The 22,705-nt window shown below is 41.2% G+C and overlaps 1 protein-coding gene and 1 long non-coding RNA gene across 7 annotated transcripts in view; one reads left to right on the top strand and one right to left on the bottom strand.

Moving 5' to 3' along the window:
• Window positions 1-22,705, bottom strand: part of LRMDA (leucine rich melanocyte differentiation associated) — a 981,216-nt gene that overhangs the window by 569,314 nt on the left and 389,197 nt on the right. The gene's annotated exons all lie outside the window — the stretch shown is intronic.
• LOC123374769 lies at window positions 98-22,038 on the top strand. Of its 2 annotated transcripts, XR_006581191.1 has the most exons (5): window positions 98-181; window positions 7,720-7,785; window positions 8,337-8,398; window positions 8,566-8,627; window positions 21,879-22,038. It is a non-coding gene; the product is annotated as an uncharacterized LOC123374769 (long non-coding RNA). The 2 variants fall into 2 exon arrangements; XR_006581190.1 differs by lacking the exon at window positions 21,879-22,038 and having other exon boundaries at window positions 8,566-8,676.

Here is a 22,705-nt window from a genome sequence, read left to right as displayed (position 1 = left end):
CCCGCTCAGAGCTGCATGGTCAGGGGGCGGGGCTACAAGCTCCGGGCCGAGCGGAGACAGCTGAGGTCAGCTTGGAGCTTGCGGCCCCGCCCCCTCCCCACGCGGCTCTGAGTGGGGAAGAGCTCAGCCCCCTCCGGAGCCACGCGGCTGCCGCGCGGTGAACCGGGGTAAGCTGCCTGGGGTAAGCAGCCGGGGAGGGGGTGGCTAAGGGGCAGGGAGGGGGCACAGGTTCTGTGGGGGGGGCAGTCAGGGGCCAGGGAAGGGGGGTTGGATTGGGGGGGTCTCAGGGAGGTGTTTGTCAGGCACCCCCCGACCCCATTACCCCCAGGCCCAGCCCTGACCCCCCAGCTCCAAGCCCAGCCCCTAGGACCTGGGCACCCCTCTGGCCCCATCCCCCTCACAGCCCTGACCCCCAGCTCCAAGCCCAGCCCCTCTGATCCAGACACCCCCCTGACCCCATTCCCCCCACAGCCCTGACCCCCAGCTCTGAGCCCAGCCCCTCTGATCCAGACACCCCCCTCACCCCATTCCCCCCGCAGCCCTGACTCCCAGCTCCGAGCCCAGCCCCTCTGATCCGGACACCCCCGACCCCATCCCCCACTGCCCTGACCCCCAGCTCTGAGCCCAGCCCCTCTGAGCTGGGCACCCCCCTGACCCCATTCCCCTCACAGCCCTGACCCCCAGCTCCGAGCCCAGCCCCTCTGATCCGGACACCCCCGACCCCATCCCCCACTGCCCTGACCCTCAGCTCTGAGCCCAGCTGTTCTGAGGTGGGCACCCTCCGACCCCATCCCCCCACCCCAGACCCCCAGCTCTGAGGCGAGCCCCTCTCAGCCAGACAACCTCCGACCCCATCTCCTCACAGTCCTGAGCCCAGCCCCTGTGAGCCGGGCACCCCCCAGAGCCCAGCTCCCCACCCAGCCCTGGGCAACAGCAGCACCACCTCCAGGCAGTGACAGCCCATTGGCACCAACCATCACCATCACCCAGCAACAGCCCATTTTGTAATTGCAAATGTATACAGACCAGTAAAGCATTTAATGTTTTTAAATAATGTATTTGGTGTATTTTCAAATTATTACAAATTAATTTTCACTAGTTATTTTTTACATTTCCAAATACATGTTACTATAGTATTGCAACTTTTTTTTATGGAAGGGGCCCCCAAAATTGCTTTGCCCTAAATCCTCTGGGCGGCCCTACCCAGTGTGTGTGAGGAGCTGGGGAGGGAGGGAAACGGGGTCCCCTGGAGCCAAGCCCGGGCTGCGATGGTGGTGAGGGGCTCCTGGAGTGTGTGAGGAGGTGAGTGGCCGACTGGGTTCGTCGGTGCTGAGCAGGTAGCCCCGCAGCCGGAGATCATCGCCTTCCCTCCTGCCAGGGCTGGGCCAGGGCACCGTGAGGCTGAAGAGCAGTAGGTCCAGGGAGCTCTCCAGGTCTTTGGCCGCCAGCATGTCGAGGGTGAGGGCAGTGAGCGCGAACTGATCCACCTTGGCCACCAGCAGTGCTGCGAAGCCCAGGGAGGGGGCCATGTTCTTTGCGCCACCCCGTAGCCGTGCCGCCACCTGGAAGTACTCCCGCTCCGCGCCGCCCAGCAGCTCCACCCACATGGGGACAGAGTCACAGCTGGGCCAGGGCTCGGCTGCAGTGTGCTGGTCGCGGATCCCACATTTGGGGGGGAGGCCAGTGCTGGGGCAACAGGGGGTGTGAGTGGGGGGTACTGGTGGGCGGGGGGGCTCATGTCTGGGGGGGGGAGCCAAAAATTTTTTTGCTTGGAGCCGGCCCTGCCAAGATCCATAAACCTGGAAATCCTGGATGCCCCATCATCTCAAGCATTGGCACCTTAACAGCAGGATTGTCTGGCTATGTGGACTCTCTCCTCAGGCCCTATGCTACCAGCACTCCCAGCTATCTTCGAGACACCACTGACTTCCTGAGGAAACTACAATCCATCGGTGATCTTCCAGAAAACACCATTCTGGCCACTATGGATGTGGAAGCCCTCTATACCAACATTCCACACAAAGATGGACTATAAGCCATCAGGAACAGTATCCCCAATAATATCACGGCTAACCTGGTGGCTCAACTTTGTGACTTTGTCCTCACCCACAACTATTTCACATTTGGTGACAATATATATCTTCAAGTCAGTGGCACTGCTATGGGTACCCGCATGGCCTCTCAGTATGCCAACATCTTTATGGCTGACTTAGAACAACGCTTCCTTAGCTCTCGTTCCCTAACGCCCCTACTCTACTTGCACTACATTGATGACATCTTCATCATCTGGACTCATGGAAAAGAAGCCCTCGAGGAATTCCACCCTGATTTTAACAATTTCCATCCCACCATCAACCTCAGCCTAGACCAATCCACACAAACGGTCCATTTCCTAGACACTACTGTGCTAATAAACGATGGTCACATAAATACCACCCTATACCGGAAACCCACTGACCGCTATACTTACCTACATGCCTCCAGCTTCCATCCCGGACACACCACACGATCCATTGTCTACAGCCAAGCTCTAAGATACAACCGTATTTGCTCCAATCCCTCAGACAGAGATAAACACCTACAAGATCTCTATCAAGCATTCTTAAAACTACAATACCCACCTGCTGAAGTGAAAAAACAGATTGACAGAGCCAGAAGAGTACCCAGAAGCCACCTACTACAGGACACGCCTAAAAAAGAAAACAACAGAACGCCACTAGCCATCACCTACAGCCCCCAACTAAAACCTCTCCAGCGCATCATCAAAGATTTACAACCTATCCTTAAAGATGATCCCTCACTCTCACAGATCTTGGGAGACAGGCCAGTCCTCGCTTATAGACAGCCTCCCAACCTGAAGCAAATACTCACCAGCAACCGCACACCATACAACATAAACACTAACCCAGGAACAAAGCCCGATGCCAGCTCTGTCCACATATCCATTCAAGTGACACCATCATAGGACCTAATCACATCAGACACGCCATCAGGGGCTCGTACACCTGCACATCTACCAACGTGATATATGCCATCATGTGCCAGCAATGCCCCTCTGCCATGTACATTGGCCAAACCGGACAGTCTCTACGCAAAAGAATAAATGGACACAAATCTGACATCAGGAATCATAACATTCAAAAACCAGTGGGAGAACACTTCAACCTCTCTAACCACTCAGTGACAGACTTAAAGGTGGCAGTTTTGCAACAAAAAAACTTCAAAAACAGACTCCAAAGAGAAACTGCTGAACTCGAATTAATATGCAAATTAGATACAATTAACACTGGCCTAAACAGAGACTGGGAATGGTTGGGTCATTACACTAATTGAATCTATTTCCCTATGTTAAGTTCTCCTCACACCTTCTATGGGCCATCTTAATTATCACTTCAAAAAGTTTTTTTTCCTCCTGCTAATGATAGCTCATCTCAATTGATTAGACTTTTCCTGTTGTTATGCATACTTCCACCTTTTCATGTTCTCTGTATGTATAAATATCTCCTGTCTGTATGTTCCATTCTATGCATCCGAAGAAGTGAGCTGTAGCTCACGAAAGCTCATGCTAAAATAAATTTGTTAGTTTTTAAGGTGCCACAAGTACTCCTGTTCTTTTTGCGGATACAGACTAACACGGCTGCTACTCTGAAACCTGATTATATTGTAATTCAGCATATGCTAGCACTACTGGAGGAATTTCAGACATGAGGCTATGGCCAGTCTCCTGTATTAACGTACACAGATCATTTTCTCCAGGTTATGCAGTTACTACTTCTAAATGTCCATGCAGAACAAGAGGATGACTGGAAACTTCATCTACACCCACAGCATGCCATGCTTCTGTACTCCCTTACTGCACACAGGCCCAACTATGCCAGGTGACTAGCAATCTATATTCCTGCTATGTTAAGTCTCCCTGAAAAAGTACACAATGCTTCTGAATCTGGGAAATTTGCTGTGCATCAGAATCTAGGTTTTTTTCAAAGGAATTTGCAGTGACATGGAAACAAACAAAGACTCAAAGGGCAGAAGAGAGATTATGGGGCTGATAAGAAAGAAGCCAGCCCTTGCCAGATGGATCTTCACAAGCCTTGTCCTGAGTGAATATGCAAAAGCTAGGACAGAACAAAGTGGTAGTGAAGACAAAGTCCACAAACAAATCCTTGCCTCTGCACTGAAGACAGATGAAGACCGTGTTACAGCTCTTACCAACAGTATGACAAACTAATTTGACCATAAATCACAGCCAGAGGAGCTGATTAACATATCTACTGGATAGCATGCAACATCAGATATACAAGAGACTCTACTGAAAATAGTAGTTAAGAACATAAGAACAGCCGTACCGGGTCAGACCAAAGGTCCATCTAGCCCAGTATCTGTCTACCGACAGTGGCCAATGCCAGGTGCCCCAGAGGGAGTGAACCTAACAGGCAATGATCAAGTGATCTCTCTCCTGCCATCCATCTCCATCCTCTGATGAACAGAGGCTAGGGACACCATTCTTAACCATCCTGGCTAATAGCCATTTATGGACTTAGCCACCATGAATTTATCCAGTTCCCTTTTAAACATTGTTATAGTCCTAGCCTTCACAACATCCTCAGGTAAGGAGTTCCACAAGTTGACTGTGTGCTGCGTGAAGAAGAACTTCCTTTTATTTGTTTTAAACCTGCTGCCTATTAATTTCATTTGGTGACCCCTAGTTCTTGTATTATGGGAATAAGTAAATAACTTTTCCTTATCCACTTTCTCAACATCACTCATGATTTTATATACCTCTATCATATCCCCCCTTAATCTTCTCTTTTCCAAGCTGAAGAATCCTAGCCTCTTTAATCTTTCCTCATATGGGACCCTCTCCAAACCCTTAATCATTTTAGTTGCCCTTTTCTGAACCTTTTCTAGTGCTAGAATATCTTTTTTTGAGGTGAGGAGACCACATCTGTACACAGTATTCGAGATGTGGGCGTACCATGGATTTATATAAGGGCAATAATATATTCTCAGTCTTATTCTCTATCCCCTTTTTAATGATTCCTAACATCCTGTTTGCTTTTTTGACCGCCTCTGCACATTGCGTGGACATCTTCAGAGAACTATCCACGATGACGCCAAGATCTTTTTCCTGACTCGTTGTAGCTAAATTAGCCCCCATCATACTGTATGTATAGCTGGGGTTATTTTTTCCAATGTGCATTACTTTACATTTATCCACATTAAATTTCATTTGCCATTTTGTTGCCCAATCACTTAGTTTTGTGAGATCTTTTTGAAGTTCTTCACAATCTGCTTTGGTCTTAACTATCTTGAGTAGTTTAGTATCATCTGCAAACTTTGCCACCTCACTGTTTACCCCTTTCTCCAGATCATTTATGAATAAATTGAATAGGATTGGTCCTAGGACTGACCCTTGGGGAACACCACTAGTTACCCCTCTCCATTCTGAGAATTTACCATTAATTCCTACCCTTTGTTCCCTGTCTTTTAACCAGTTCTCAATCCATGAAAGGACCTTCCCTTTTATCCCATGACAGCTTAATTTACGTAAGAGCCTTTGGTGAGGGACCTTGTCAAAGGCTTTCTGGAAATCTAAGTACACTATGTCCACCGGATAGTTATAGGTGAAGAACAAATGGAAAGATTTGGGAGAGATGCACTTGATTCTGAAGGGACATGTAGCTTCCTCGCCCAGTCAAGCAATCTGGCATCAACACATTTGCTGACAAGCCATGACCACATTTAAGTCTGGCAAGGAAGGGACAACCACAGCAACTATCACTCCAGAGACTGTTTTCCGCAGAACCCTGCCCTTAGCAAGATGTAGAGACGCTATTCCAATGGAAACTTTTCTTGGTCACATATCATGTCTATGTCCCTCTTTCCATGATGATGGACCAACAAAAGAACAGACAAAGCTGATTTAGGGCATCAGCTGGGAGCTTAACCTGAAAGAATCTATGCGCTAAGAGCATGCAACAGAAAAACCACAGTGTACTTCAGAGATCTCATGACTGTCATACAGATGATGGCTGGAGACAAACTCCAAACATTTTGTTAATTGGCTGCTGAATAGTTGAGACATGGATTTGACAAAATTAATTCTGTAACTGAAGTCTTTGACAGATATGACAATATTAACTCTGAAAACGGCAGACCAACAGCACCAGACAGAATCTAAGGTTGGATGCAAGAAATACCAGATGGACACCCTATGCCTCCATTGTAAAAGTTTCTAAACGTGGCATCCAACAAGCAGTCCTTGTAAAATTCCTCTGTGAATGTATAATTGAAAATGCACCTGAGAGTGTAGGAGCACACCCAACACAAACACTCGTCTTTGCTGGAGGCTTTTCCAATGGTGAAGTAGCAAAATCCATCACCGGTAGATATGTTGAAAAAGCCCAAGGTTTGTACGGTACTCAAAAGGAAGCAGGCAACGGGATGTTTCTGCATGCTGAATATGCAAACATGGCTTTTGGGTCTCTTGGCATCAAAATGAACCATAGTAATTAGATTGCCTGATATGGATGTTATGGCCCTTGCTGTTCACTACTTTCCAAAATGAAACACACAGATAACATACAGATTGAATCAGGCATTGTTACCAGCACAACTAATAAATATCACTGCATACCTGTGTGTGAAATTTGTGATACACTCACTCCTGACTATGGCAACATACTTCCTGCTGTACATACATTACAGGATGTGACTGTGTCATCCCTATTTGGTACTAGGGGGAAAAAATCTGTGTCTAATGTTGTCAAAACAAAGGGATCTTACCACTTCAGAGATCTTACCAAATTGGGAGAGAGTGGCAGACAAGCCACAATTTCTGCAGCAAGCAAGTAGGTAAAAGTGCTCTATGACCAGAGAGGGAAAAGAAAAGAGACCCATAGGGACCTGAATTGCTTGTGCCTCAATCTAGCCACCAAAAAGGACAAGTCACTGGTCAAACTCCCATCAGGTAAGAACAGTTTTGAAGAGCACATCAAAAGTACATCTTGGCAAACAAAGATGTGGATGTCTTCATACATAGATAAACCAGATATTGGCTCAACAATGGAACATGGAAGGAAAAAATGTGGATGATGAATAACTTGCTGTATTCTCCAAGGGTCCAGTGGCATCTGATCTTCTACACCTCATCTGTGCCTGTACTCACTGCACAATCAACTGTGTCACTAGCCAGAACAACCTTCTCTGCAATGAACTGTGTACATTCCAAGGCAACAAAGATTGTGGTGACCCACCAACGCTTGGCAGAGGTCATAATGATTAACAAGATGATGGCAATGATGTTGACTAGAAATGTCACCAGTGCTATTACATTTCAATGATACCTGTAAAAATGTATTTATTAGGTTTTGTTTTACCCTTTAGATTGTTGTGATGCCTTGAGGTCACAAAGAAAACCAATTTTACGTCTTGAAATAATACATAGTCATTAAAACTTACAGAAATTTATGCAAATATTTCAGTGGTTATTTTGTGTGTGGATGGTGTCATTGTTTATCCCTGTTTCTATGCTAATGGCACCACTCGACAGCTCCACATCATACCTCATCTTAAAGTAGACATACTGAGCTTTTAAAAGATGTTTGATGCACATGTGTACAAAGAAGGTACGTTAAGTTGACCAAATCGGTGGCGTCTGGGGCTCGCCTATTATCCTTTTATAATACCTAGGACATTTCAGTGGTTTCTCCTTTATAGGTCTCTTTCTCAATGTCTTGGTTATGATGGATGGTGACCTGTGGATCCTCCCTCTAGACAAGATAGGTAAGGAGTTAACAGGTCGTTTCTTCCACTTCACTTTAGCTGTTGCAAAGTGATCCTTAGAGCTCTGCTGATCTTTGTCACCTTCTGGATTTCTGTTTATACTTCTTTCCCATTCAAAGATAACAAAAGTAAGAATTTTAAGATGTGTCAAATTTGCAACACAATGAAAGTTGTTGGATGGGTTTCGTAAGCTAATGGGAGAACCAGTTAAAAGTGTCATTATGACACCACCTGAAGCGACCACGAAGCATAAAAGAGGGCAATTTACTTTCGAAAATCATCTATGTCAGGATCAGAAATAACAAGCGGAAATCAAAGATTCTGTCATAGCACCATGAAATGAAGAATATGACATCATCCTGCATTTCATTTGTTAAGTGAGCTTTATGTGATTTTAAATTAGTTACACGGTTAACAATTTGGGCTGATGCCTTTTGCAATAAGGATATCCATTCCTTTGTTTATATTGTTAATATTTGGACAGGTGCCTAGAACCTGAATATGTGCTTTTAATACATCTAAATAAACAAGAAAATATCTCTCTCTGTCAGGGCCCTGGATTTGACAGCAAGAATAACATTATCATGGATACAGTTTGTACCAGATAAACAAGGTGGGTGAGGTGATATCTTTTACTAAACCAACTGCTGTGGGTGAAAGAGGCAGGCTTTCAAGCTACCAGAAGAAGAGCTTGTGTAGCAGCTTGAAAGCTTGTCTCTTTCACCAAAAGAACTTGGTTCAATAAAAGATATTACCTCACCTATCTTATTTCTCTTATAGTTGATACCAGACATTCCAGTGGAAATGTGAGAGAGAAGAGGAGTCTACAACAATCCTGAAAGGTTGATTCTCTTAAACTGAAAGCTAATATATTGTGTCCTTTATCCTCATATTACAAGAATTAGTGCTGATGGTCGAATCAAATATTCATCTCTGCACAAGTAATTTTTATATGGATTTTTAACTAAATAACCATATTGTTCCTGGTGTAAGTTGCTTTCTTTTGCTCTTAACAAAGAACTGTTTTCTGATTTAGCTTCCTATTAATACTAGATTAAGAATAACCAACCTGGACATACATTTTGCTATAAAAGCTAGAACTGGAATTGAAAAGAATGCTTCAGTTACTAGAATTGTTTGCAGACCCAATCACATAAGCAATATGAATTTTGATTCACCTAGAATCCTAAAGTACTTTCTCTCTGTTAGTATAATATGACGTATATCAAACACCACAAAAGAAATAATCCTGTTAAAACAATATGCATTTTGTGTAATGAGATTAGAACGTTTTCACTGCATCTGCAAATACTTACATTCCTCCCTACCTTACCCACTTTGTTTTGTTTTGCATGAATACAGTGCCAACTCTGTTTCAAATTGGCCTGACAGGGTACAGAAGTTCTTTAAGAACTTTGGCAGCTTCATGGAGATTATTCTCCTCCTCCACATTTTTAATTAGAGGAAGAAGGGGAGGATTTATTCTCTTTAAGACCTCCTCACAGCCCAGATGGCTCAAAATTTTTGAGGGGGGGGGGAAGGTTACTTTGTTCCAGTGGTCCACTGGTATTGCTACTTCCAATGTCTCTGGCTGCATTTTTAATCCCTCACAGCGTTTTCTGGTACAGCTGCTGAGATTCATTGTTTTGGTTTTTTTTTCCAAAATGGCCCTGACCTCTTTATCCATTAAATAGAGTAATGTATAAGATGAAGTGACCTCTTTGATGAGCTACCAGTATTGCAAGGAGCTCTTGAACTTTATTAGCACTAGTGACAAAAAGCACCCACACTATCACCAAAACAACCTCTGATCTTGAGAGACTTCAACAAGCCGTCAATATAAATGAGCTACAAAGTATCTGTGTTTTCTAAATCATGGGAAAGAATAATTTAAATATTAAATCTCAATCTGCAAACTAACAAATAAACATTAAGCAATAATCCTGAACAGACAGTGGGAGATGGTCTAAAAAAGCCTAATAGCTCTTTTACATTCCTAACCTCTAGGAAATGTATTGGTTATTCTTTATGACACAGTAAAGATACCATAAAGCATATAGTATCAGAAACTCAGATTTTATCTTTTATTACAAATAGCAACTTTTTCTTTCAAACAGAACAAACATTCACAAATACATGGGGTATGAAAGAAATGATGCTAAAGCTACAGTAGATTACCCCTCGCTATTGATTCATTTAAGCAGTTCTTTATGTGTCGATCTAAAACCGAAAATTACAGAATGGCTCTGTTTTCTGGGCAGAAGGAAGGCTTGTTTAGTTAGCACTCTGGCAGAAAACATACCTGTTCTGCAGGAAGAGAACGCCCATTTTAGGGACCCTATGTTGTTAAAGTGAATTCCAGCTGACAAGGAGGAATTTTCCCAAGATGAGGAGAAATTCTAAGATTCCAGGACTGTAGTAATATTTATATCTTTGGGTTGTTTTTTTTTAAGAAAGCAGAATTGATAAGCGAAAATACAGCAGAGCTGATTTTTCAGGAGGCCAGTAGGTGGGCATTTGCCCACATGCAAATGTAAGCCTATTGACTTTACACACAATCCCTTTATTTGTATGTGCACCTGTCTAACTGGACACCTATTTAGGGGGGCAAAGTCCACCAGGTCTGAATTTACTCAAATTGTCAGTTCACTGGAAAACACTATACTTAGTTAGCTAGTCTCACACCTTGCTTCAAATAATTTTCAGCAACAGAAACATCAGTGGGTACAAAACCACGTGTGACAAACTGGCAAAACATTTCAGAGAACATTTTTCATTCATTTGACCCACTTTAATATCTATACACGTATCATTTTTTAAATGATGTGCACCATTATTCCTTGCCCAGATACAAATCAGGCCTAATATTCATTTCCCAAAATATCCAGAGGCACAAGCAAACATATTTTGTGGCCTATTCAGACCTATACATGAAGCAGAGTTTTAGTACAGGAATGAAAAGAAACAACCCCCAGGAAAATTACTATTGTAAAGTTACCTTCTGTTCTCTTAATACAACTTTTTCAAGTGCTTAATATTGATGTGTATGCATTTTCCAAAAATTAATGTGATTTTCCACACACCCCTTGTGATTTCATGTGTCATTATGTTTAGATAAATGCATTAGTTATTATAACTTTGAATAAGATTAGTGTGAGTGCCTAATTTTCACTTCCACTTGCCTCTTCTGTTTTAAATAGATATTGCTTTTTAGCAGGTACTTGCATTAATAAAAATAGCCACCCAGCCTTTTTTGGGGGAGTGGATGGGAGGAGACTTAACAGACTGCACAAATGTAGATAAGTCCAATCAGACTATTTCAACTATTTAAATAAAAAAGTGTGCCTTGTGAACATATGCTACACAAATAGTAAATGAGTGAATTCTAAAGACTAGCTTGGTTGGATGAAGCCCACCTAATAGAGGTTCAGCCTGACCAGTAGGAGAAGCAGAGGGATTATTTTGACCAGCTAATGTCCTTACAGCAATGTCTATTGTATGTTGCTTTCATTAATCTATTTGGGTACCTTTTGCTTTTCTGCCGCCATGCTACAAAAGGTGGATTACTTAAGAAACAATTAGGTCCGTATACAAAACAATTTACAGGCAGTCTTACTCCTTCAGCTTTCTAAGTGAAGTGCCTTTCAAGGCTGATTTATAACACTGTCGTCTTCAGAAGGCAAAATAATTAATAGGAGCATGGACTTCTAATTTCAGTGACTTCCAGAGAAAGTGGATTTTATTTGATTTATGATGGCCGGTGACTTTGCATTTTATCAGTTCATTCACTCATTATTTATGCTGATGACCAATTTCAATGGGTCGCTATCATCTAACTTGCTACTAATCAAAGAGAATTAGGGTTCACTGCATTATTTAGAAGCTACTAATTTATCTTCAGAACAAGTAGCAAGAATAGTTTGGGGCCTTCTATGCTAAAAAAGAAGCACAGCTGCCTAAGTCACAGTATTTGCTTGGTATTACAAATGAATGCCATAGTGGCTACTCATAAGAACAACTACTTTTTACACAACTTCTAAATCAAAGCAGAGTAAGGGTAGAAAATAAATATAAAAAAGACAAACAATGAAATGAAACATTTTCCGTCTGACCTCCTATGTCAAAATATTTAAAGTGCATTTTCCATTCCCTCAGTGGGCAATTCAAAGAAGCTTTAACTTTACAAATTCAGTCTCTCTCTCTCTCTCTCTGCGCTAACTAAATGGAAATCTTTGCACCACAACAATTCTAGTTGGTATACTTCTCATTTAAAAACCATTTGAATGTATTCTAGACACAGGAAAATAGATCAGATTCAAATTTAAACACACACAAAATGGAGTTATATCAGCAAGTAATAATACCAAATCATATTCAATCATTTTGAACAAAAGAAGCCTCCCATAAGCACAAAGAGAAATAGACTCTTATTTTACTCATTCAGTGGCATATAAGGGCCCTATTTTAATTTGTTTTGCTCTTTCATATGCATTTATCCCCTGATTTCCTGCAGGCTTTCCCCACACAGTTCATCAGGCGGGTTCTACAGAGAACAGCGTTCTGATCTTTCGGTGTGGTAAACGTGCATGGCCTTTTCAGTGTTGAGGTGAAGGGCACAACCAATATTATGAGCCCCATCAGGTCCAGTAGCAGATCCAGAGCATCTCCTAATGGAAAGTCAGATTGAATAGCAGTGACTTGCACTTGAACAGGGGCGGCTCTAGGCACCAGCAAAACAAGCTGGTGCCTAGGGCGGCAAAATCTAGGGGGCGTCCCCTGCGGCCGGGGGGGGCGGCAGGCTGGGCCGGCGGACCTGCCGCAGTCATGCCTGCGGGAGGTCCACCGGAGCCCCGGGACGACTGGACCTGCCGCAGGCATGACTGCGGCAGCTCAAGCGGAGCCGCCGGACCCGTGAACCGTCCGCAGCCGTGGGAGGTCCAGCCGAGCCACGCGGGACCAGCGGTCCCTCTGCAGTCATGCCCGCGGGAGGTCCGCTGCTCCTGCGGCTCCGGGGCGCCTCCCGCACATGACTGCTTGGGGCGGCCAAAAACGTAGAGCCGCCCCTGCACTTGAAGATATGGTAACTGCACATGGTAACACTGTCAATCCAGGTGTCTAATATCTCACTGCTATTTATTCTACACCCTAAGAGTATGTATAGGAAAATCAAAGGTAAAAGGTGTAGAGGAAGAAAAATTCTGTGCAGCCCACTGCTTAGACACATGGAGCTGCTCTTAAAGGTAGTACAATTAATTCCATTCTGAATGAGTCTACAGGACAGATGTGGCAAATGGAATCAAGGCTCCTGAAATATATTCCCAGGCCCAGCATTCACTGTTAATTCTGATCAAGTTATCATCGCTCTATGCCTCAGTTTACTAACTGTAATGGGCAGTTTACTAACTGTAAAAGGCTTTGCACCAGAACCAGATTCTGAATTGCTAGATACACTATTCACAGGAGGCTCCGCTTTCAACACTAAACCTCTATGGGCTCCATGGGTTCTTCACTCCCTTCCTCCTCTCTGGCTTCCCTGTGGAAGGAATAGGCAGCTCCAGAGGTTTTTCAAATCCTCTTCCCTTCTCAAGCCTGGTGTTGCAAGGAGAGAGGAGCAGGGAGGAGAGAAAAGCCAAAGCAGAGAAAAGCCACCCTGAGCATCTGGACTCTTTCCCTCCCTCCCTGCCTCCACCAGCTCCTGAGAGCATGACAGAGAAGTGGGGTAAGCAGCCAGTCAGAAAGGGTTTTCCCCTTAAAAATCACATGAAGGTGCTTCTGAAAGTAGCACACACAGCAAGAGTCTCTGGCTGTATTCCCTCCATGCAGCTTTAAAACCAGCAAACTCCATATCACAATATGCAAACCAAGAGGTACCTCAACTCCCAGCTTCTGGCCCATGAAATAACTCAGACCTTTCATAAGATGCTGAGCCTAATTAGACTCAGCTAATTAGCACCAGCTGCAGCTACTTCATTGAGCTAACTCCCTTACTGGGACTTAACCCCTTTCCTTCACAAAAAAACCCCACCTTTAACCCAGGTCAGCATATGGCTCATCAGGGCTTCCTCTGGGGGACTGTGAGGCAATATGTGGAGTCTCCTCTAGGGGCATCAAAGAACCTATTCACATAGCTGTATTACTACTTCCCTACCTCACAAGGTTCTTGATAGGCTTAATTACTGTTTGAAATGCACTTTGAGATCTTCAGAGCACATGCATTTGATTAGTAGAAAAACTGTTGTACTACTAATGTGCAGCTTCCATACATCTGTCCATTGCAGGACATCCAATGGACTTTTACAAGACTCACACACATATATACGTGCATGGGAATTATTTTACAGAATTACACATTAGTGGAAGTAGTTATAATTATCAACCAATACTGATTTAAAAAACAATAGATCTTTTTATTTTAAAAATACATTTCCATTAATATACACTGCATTCACCACCAGAAACTTATAATTAATATATATGATAGGTGTTGGGCCTACAGTTTTAATGTGTGTGTTTTATGTATTTTAAATAATATTATATGTGGGTGTGCATGCACATGTGATTGTTTAATATTATATTTACACATCATATTTTCTATAAAAATGATGAGGTTCTGGAGAGTGTGTGTGTGTCAGTGTCATAAAACACACAGATTAGAACTGCAAACCCTATACAGTTCATGCCCATCATAAGACAACCAACCAGACATGAAAATTAAAAAAGAAGAGTATAAACTGTGTAACATTACGTGTTACTAAAATACTAATACATATATCTGAAATACCCATATATATGAAATAATACCCAAAGAATAATACCAAAGAAGAGTATAAACTGTGTAACATTACAGTGTGTTATTAAAATACTAACACATATATATGAAATAATAATTCACTTCCCCCCCAACTAGTGAAATTTGCTGCTATTAATAGTATAGAGGGTCAGATTTTCAAACAGTACATCTTAGCATAATCTGGCGCACACAATTGTTTGTGGACACTATTTCCCCCACTAGACATGTATTTTGAATTGCACAAGCAAACTGTGGAACGTGAACACACATCAAGCATAGCATGACAATATATTTATCCACGTAAATTGTATGCCATTTGACAGTTCAAAAATAATTATTTTTGAGATCAACTACACATAGATTTTAGTGTTCATGGAACTGCATGCAAAACTCAGGCTATGGCTGTACAGGGATAAAAAATAGTTGAGTCGGGCTCCGGGGACTGAAAAATCACTGTGTAGACATTCAGGCTTGCGCTGAAGCCTGAGCTCTGGGACCCAATGTCTGCACAGTGATTTTTAGCCCTGCACCCCAAGCCCTGCCAGGCCAAGTCAGCTGCGGCTGTGCCATGGGTCTTTTATCCCTGTGTAGACGTACCCTCAAAGGCCATGTTCTGAAAATCTGACTGCAGCAGGCACCAAGCAGATGTTCAGGGTGGGTGAATAATTAGCAATATCAGTGGATACTAAATCCTCCATGGAACTGTTCAGGGCCTTACCAACATTCCTTTGTGTCATATCCTAATTATATGTCAAAAATAAAATAAAATCATTCAATAAATATGGAGCAAATGAAGCCACCTGAATCCTGCAGTCTGAAAACTAACATGACAGACAACTGGTGGTTGCAGCACTTTCAAATATTCCTGGAAATAAGTGAAACAGCAGAGGAACTGGAGAGGAAAAAATTCTTGACACAGAGGCCAATTCACAAGCCAGGAGCTGGTCTGGCGACTCTCAGGGCAGGTATATCAGCTTCAAAGGAAAAACAGTAGCTCAGTTTGCTCAGCCTCACTTCATGGCTTGGAACTTTTGCCTGCCAGACAGTGGTGACAGACTCCACAAGCCTTAGCCTGCTCCAGCTTTGCTCTTGCTCCCTGCTTCAGCCTGGTTCCAACCCCACGCTGAACTCCTGATTCTGGCTCTGACTCCTGGCTCCAACCACTAGGCTTGTATGACACAGCTCTGACCACTAGTCCTGACCATCCCCATCATGGTTTCTGACTGAAATATATGATACATTCCAATAGCAGCATGAAGGGCACTACAAACTTCTAGATAAAGTAATGCAAAAATTTCAAGAACACAATCATCCCCCATAAGAACTGCACTTGAAAAAGGCATTTTTTCCTGTACAGGAAGCACGATGCCAAAGGAGACCTTTGAGCATTATGTTACAGTCCTATGCAATAAAGCTAAGTTGTGTGAATCTGAAAAAACAACAGCTGGACTATCAAGGAACTGAATTATTTAATACACAGCAAATAATGAGGCAAAAGCAAAGTTTTCAGAAATGGACTGGATAGCGCAAAGAAAAGAATATTTGCAGAGCTGGGGGCAAGGGAAAACTGTGTCTCTTAAAAGAAAATGTTCAGTTGCTTCACTACATATGAAGTGTATATTATAAAACATACATATAGACATGCCCAAAGGTTACCCCAGTGAAGTTCAATGACTGGAGCAGAACCCATGAGCCTTCACATAGCGCCCCCCCCCCCCCATGGGGAAGACACGGCTGTACAGCACTGGATCCACCCAACCCACTCTTCCTATGCTCTGCAGCACCATTTTTTGCTGAAATACTGGATCCTCTACAGCCATGGTGGCAGAAGCTGGATTTGCGTCAGCATAAACAATTATTTAGCAACATGTTTTCCAGACATTCCAAAAAGGTTGAGACCCATCTCAAACCTATGCTCACTAATATACTCTTCAATTTGTACATAGGTCACACATCTGTACACAAAATATCAGACTCACTATTTAAGCCCATCACACAAAGAACTTAAAAAAATGTAAGTTTCAAAAGGAAAATTTTAACTCCACTGACAACTTTTTACCTTTAAACCCCTATATTTTCATATTTAGATATTTGTTTTTCTGCAAAAAAGTTATGGTAGTTCTCCATCTATCAAAGTTATAATTATACTTTCAGAGTTACCATTCCTCTAATATTGTTATGTGAGAACCTCTATCTTGTGCTCACAACAAATGCTTGAACAGATTTTTTAGAATCTGATGTAACCTCTGTAAACAAGCAGCTGTAAAACTTCCATTGTTCATAAAATCATAAAAGCCTGCATATGTACATCCCCAGGTCCCATTTCCATTCAATATATATGAAAATGCAATTTACTGTACGTCAAATGAAAAATGCAGTTTTCAAATGCATGACAACAGGTGCTAGTTAAATGATCAGACGCTATTTGTTACCTAGTCTCTTACTCTCATTTGCAGCATGATAAATTGCATTTTAGGAGAGTACTGCGATCTAAGGGGTTTTGACATGTTTTTATTGATTTGCATAGGTTATATGTATGTATTCCTGTTTGTAGGCAAATAGTGCCACAAGTAAATTCAAGTCACTGTGCCTCTGTTTCAAGAAAATTGCAGTCATCACAGGGGAGCCAAGATGGAGTGAGGTTGGGTAAAAGAGACACATGCAGCCCATTGGAATCTTAGAACCTCTATTAAGATTTATAGGCTGCAGGATTCTTTTGGGCTTCAACATTATTCTTAGTAAACCCTTTCTGTCTTCAGTTGTTTATAAAAACTGGCAGCTTTAGCAAAGACAGAAGCTTATGTTGTAGGTAGCACAATTTAACATAATAGTGCTAACCTGTCCTCTAAAGATCCTCATGCTGATTTTGAACACACACACACACACACACACACACACACACACCCTTAGAGTCCCTCTTTCACAAGGTGGACAGATTTCCTACTCATTAATTAGTATTATACTTAGCACTTACATATCACTTACTGGCCTCCACTTAGTTACAAAATTAAACTAATTAAACAGTGCTCACTACAGCTTTCTGAAATCCACCAAAATCTTCATCCTCATTTTACAGTGGGACAAATGGAGGCAGAGAGATTAAATATCTTCCTCAAAGGCACAGAGGGTATCAGTATCAGAACTCAGGAGTTCCTGCAGGACTCCTAGTCCTATATTCAGATTGGTAGACTACACCTCTCCATGTCTGTGCAACTTGAATATAGCTTACTGACTTAAAGAATTAATTTATGCCCAATATTTCAGGTGTTCTTTCTTATGTGTTATTTTAATACCTAGTTGTATCAAACTCCAACTAATATAGTGTGGTAGTTTGGGCATTCAGTTTATCTGATGGGATTTACAATATTATATTTATCCTCCTTCTGACATCACAAACCAGGAGAGCAACCAAAGCTAGTCTAATAATGATCTTATACTTGAACAAAGAAAATGTAAATTAAATATTAGGAAAAATTATATAACTATAAGCAGCATCAGACATCACGAATTGTGATATCACCAAATATATTCTACTAGTTGGAGTAGACAGGCATCTCTCATTTGTGTTTGTTTCTGAATAACTAAATCAAACCTGCCATTGTACCAGAGAGATGGATTAAATTACCAACAAGAGAGCCTAGTTACAGGTAGAATTATTTTATGAGGGTCTCAGCAAAGAAGCTAAAATCATTACCAATAATGTGCCCCACAAAGAAAAGTTTCTCAGTTTGTTGAGATTCAAATGTATATTTTTCCACTAAGATTAACCTACGGACTATTTGTTTACATAGGCAATAAATTCACTGGATCAGCACATTAACATGCATGCTAAAATCTTTATTAATTGCTATCCACAGGACATATTTTTCATTATGTTAAAAAAGTACATTATCTAGCAGATAATGAGGTATTAATGGTAAAACTGTTATGGTAAAAATTACATCTGATTTAGAGTTAAAATGACAACTGGTCCTTGATTGTAAAATATGTTTTTGGTTAAGATTAGTTCCATTGGGGAAAAAAAAAACCCCAAAATCAAACACTTTAGAATTAGTTAGCAACTGTATAACAGTACAATAAAATAAAAAATGATAGTTGGAAATGTATCGTTGTTAACATTAAGAATTATATTAGATATTATAGTTGCTTATCTCATACATTTCATATTGGGGGTACGTGTATAATGGTTTGAGCTTGGTATCAGAAAACATGGGTTCGTATTCTCAGTTCTGCCATTAACCGACATCTAATTTCTTTGTGTCTGCTTTGCCATCTGTAAAATGGGAATCCTACTACTTACACATATTGGTAAAACAATTTGTGGTCACTGATTGGAAGGTACTATGGAATTGAAAACTGTCAACAGTATTCTCCATATAGTTACCATATATATAAATTTATACTTTGTTTATTTTAATTACATGAAAGATTTAAACAGAACTCTGTTGTCTCATCTACAAAGTGTGCACATATTGGCTTGTTAGGGTAGGATTTGTATATTTATTTGTATTACAGTGGTGCCTAGAGGCCCCAGTGAAGACTGTGGTTTCATTGTGCTAGGCACCATAAAATATATAGCAATATGTGACAGCCCCTGCCCCAAACAGCTCATAATCTAAATAGAAAATACAATCACTATTATATAGTTGCTCAGGAGTACTGGGCTGAGGTATTCATTTTTGGAAGGTGCGGGGAACTCAGAAGGAACTGCACAGTTCTTATGAAAAGGTAAGAAAGAATAAGTCAAATTTTGGGTCTACCAACACTTACTCATCTACAGGAAATATACATTGAAACTGTCACTGAAAAAAGTCAAATGAGAACGAAAGGCCTGACAGAGATATGAGCCAAGCAGTTTCTAAGCAATCTGGATCATTCAATCATCCGTGAATCCAGTTTTTAACCAATTTGCAAAACCAATCCCCCCCCACCATGTCTCAACATCACAGTCTGTGAAACCCACTAAAAGCACTGAGTTTAACATTCACAATTGTTACATGAACGAAGAAAACAGAATTGTAATTTAAGAGGTCTGACACATGCCTTTTTTTTTTTAAATAGTTTTCTCCTGACTGAATTATTGGAAGAACAACTTTCAACTTTGGCACTTAAAAAAATATATATAGCTCTCCCCCCAAAATGGTGTTCATAACAGGAACTCTCATGCATACAGCTACAATTACTTTACTGGCTGTAGGTAGTGCCACTACCAAAGTCAACAGCTACACCAATGTATACACTACATACAGGTTTGAGTTAAAAACCGCTGTCCTCAATGTTACTGAGGATCAAACTCTTCTAAAGCAAATTGTTCAAGCATTGGTCATCCCAAATCTCCAGTAATTTACCCATGCAATATGGACCCATTTTGCCGGCAAGGACACTCATGCCCCAGATCTACACAATAAATCCCTCTACTAGTCTACTGCTTTCTCTGGAAGGAATAGCGCATGGTTAGTGGGGGTATAATCCTTCAATTTGGAAGCTAACATATAGCAACGTACCAGCAAAAGTAGCCACTAGTACAATGACCTCTTCTACAGTGAAATATCTTTTTAAAAGACCAGTCAAGTATGTGGAGGGACAGGGGCAGGAGGTGGGGGTGGGGACGGATGACGTACGTGACTAACCTAACCCGTCAGAGGGAAATTCTTTGGCAGCTGCAAAGAAAAATAATGAGATTAGAAAGGACAATAAAATATTACAAGAAGAGTGAAGAAAGCTACCTGTGTCTTTTTCATGACGAATCTTTAACTAGGCTCATAAGGGTCAAGTTAAGGTTTCAGAAATTAAGCAGTGAGAACTCATTCCATGCAAATTATGGAGGAGATAGAGTCTAAAAGTGGAAAGTATGCGATGATTTAAATTAATTAAATTAAATGGTTTCCAGAGCCCCCTACTGTTTGAGTCAAAAGTTTGTAGAATGAATCAGGACCCTTGGGACTGCTCACTGAAGACCCTGCCTGTGGTGCAAAATCACCTATCTGTACTAACCTCAGAAAAGATTGTTCAGTTTTTCCCTAATGAGAGGAATTTAGCATGGTTGGCATAACATTCCGTAATAATATTTTGTTGTAACATTTTATGTAACACTTCAAAGCCATGATCGGGAAATTTAACAAAGAAAATGATAATTAATATTACAAAACATGAAGATGAACAAATTAGATTAAATGGCACTATAAAATTATTGTTTTTCTCCACCTCCATCTCTCTTTTTTCACTCTCTGGAGAAATAATTAGCATTCTTAGACTTACTTCTAATGTACACCTGTAAAATACATTAAAAGGGGTTAGGTTTCACACTGACAAAAAGAAGCCTTTATATAAATAAAAATGTACTTTGACAGTGTATTTCCTGAGATATCAGTGATATTTCAAGATCTTATCTTTCTAATTTTTCTCCCCATTTTTCCTACCCATTCTCTGTTTTATCTTCTCATGTCTCTTATTCAGGTCCCCACCCCACAAACTATGACACATGTGCTTAACTTACATATATGAATATTGTCATTGAATTCACTTCGTAAAGTTGTGGATGTATGGAAACTCTTGCAGGACCAAGGCCATAAAGATCATAAACTTTATGAGGCAGGGAGGATGGCTAGTTTGTGCATGTGGATGGGATCTTGTGCAGTCTTGAGCATCCTGCCATCTGATCTGCTAACACAGACCCCTGTATAGGGCCGCATTGATATCAACAGGTTCTGTACAGAAACAGGGGTCCATACAAGCAGATTCAATTGCTGGGGTAGGGCCTTCAGGGGAAGATTTTTCAACAACACTAATGATGGCACTTTAGAACCTAACTGCCATTTGTGCCTTTCAAAATTTCCCATTCAAGAACAAGCAAACAAACAAACAAACAAACAACAACAACAAAATACTCTGTTGCTCAGCCAGAACCTTTGTCTGCTGTTCTGATACGTTGACATAACATTCTATCATGGGTAGGATTTTGATTACGTCAAATTCAGACTCATGTTAATCATTCACACTAGAGAGACTGGAGGAAACTCAGTTAACACACAATATAGCTTTAGTAAACTAACTCAGTAATAATACTTACAGGGGGAAAAAATGCAAGGCAAATAGATTTAAATGTGATATATATCTAAGTTCCCTTACCACCACGCACTGTATATGAACAAGTAAATATTTAGACTACTTTTTAAGAGCACCTTTGAAATTACTGCAATTTAGGGTTGTAGGCAATTACAACAAGCACTATTTAAGATTCAAAAGAACTTTTAAAATGTGTTAAAAGGAGAAGATGCACCATCACAATCCTTTTCTTTATCAGGAATTAGAACATGACCTGGAGGCATTACCTGCAACTGGAAACCCAAATGATTTTTGAGACCAAAGTTTGGAGATATTCTTGAAAAGAAGATGGTAATGCATAAAGGAATTCTCTCTCATGAACTGACGAGCAACAAATCAACATTAGCACAGGAATATCACTTAGGGTAATTTCACAGATTAAATAGATTCCTTCAATGTATTTTTTTAAAATATTCAGGTCTTTACATTGGTGATCTTGACAAACCAGTTATAGCTATTTCTGTAATTTAAAGAAGGAAAAAAATGCAGCAGCCATGTCAAATCAGTATGTACATCTCATGCAGCTGACTTGCTATCACCATGTATAAGTACTAGATCTATCTGCATTTTTAACATCCTTATAAACCTTGCTTCCTTTAGAAAATAGTGTATTCAGCAGTATCACAGCACTTTGTGCTTATTAAATAAAAAGAAAGGATCACCTTCAACTATATTAATGATAGACTGGTGGATGAAGGATGCCTGCGAAAATTCACAACATCTGTTTGCTCCACTCTCTTCTCAGCATGCTGCACCTATTTCTCATGCTTAATGATGCTCATCCACTCTGCAAGTTTTACGAACAAATGTGTGTTTAGCCACATTCATCATTCTGAATGAGTGTTCTTGATGAAGCATCCACTGGCCTGTTTCGCTCTTTCTGCTACACTTTAACAAATGACAACTGCTCTACGTATTTTTCATTTGTTAAAAACAAAAAGCTAAGTGAAGGATAGGCCCAGCAAATTTTTCTTGCTCCTTTGTAAACTTTAGCAGAAAATGGAAAGCGACATGCATTTAAACGGT

This window comes from Mauremys mutica, chromosome 7, assembly GCF_020497125.1.
Source record: "Mauremys mutica isolate MM-2020 ecotype Southern chromosome 7, ASM2049712v1, whole genome shotgun sequence".
Taxonomy (NCBI): domain Eukaryota; kingdom Metazoa; phylum Chordata; order Testudines; family Geoemydidae; genus Mauremys; species Mauremys mutica.
The sequence above is the reverse complement of the archived record's forward strand: the minus strand, read 5'-3'. Positions and strand labels throughout refer to the sequence as shown.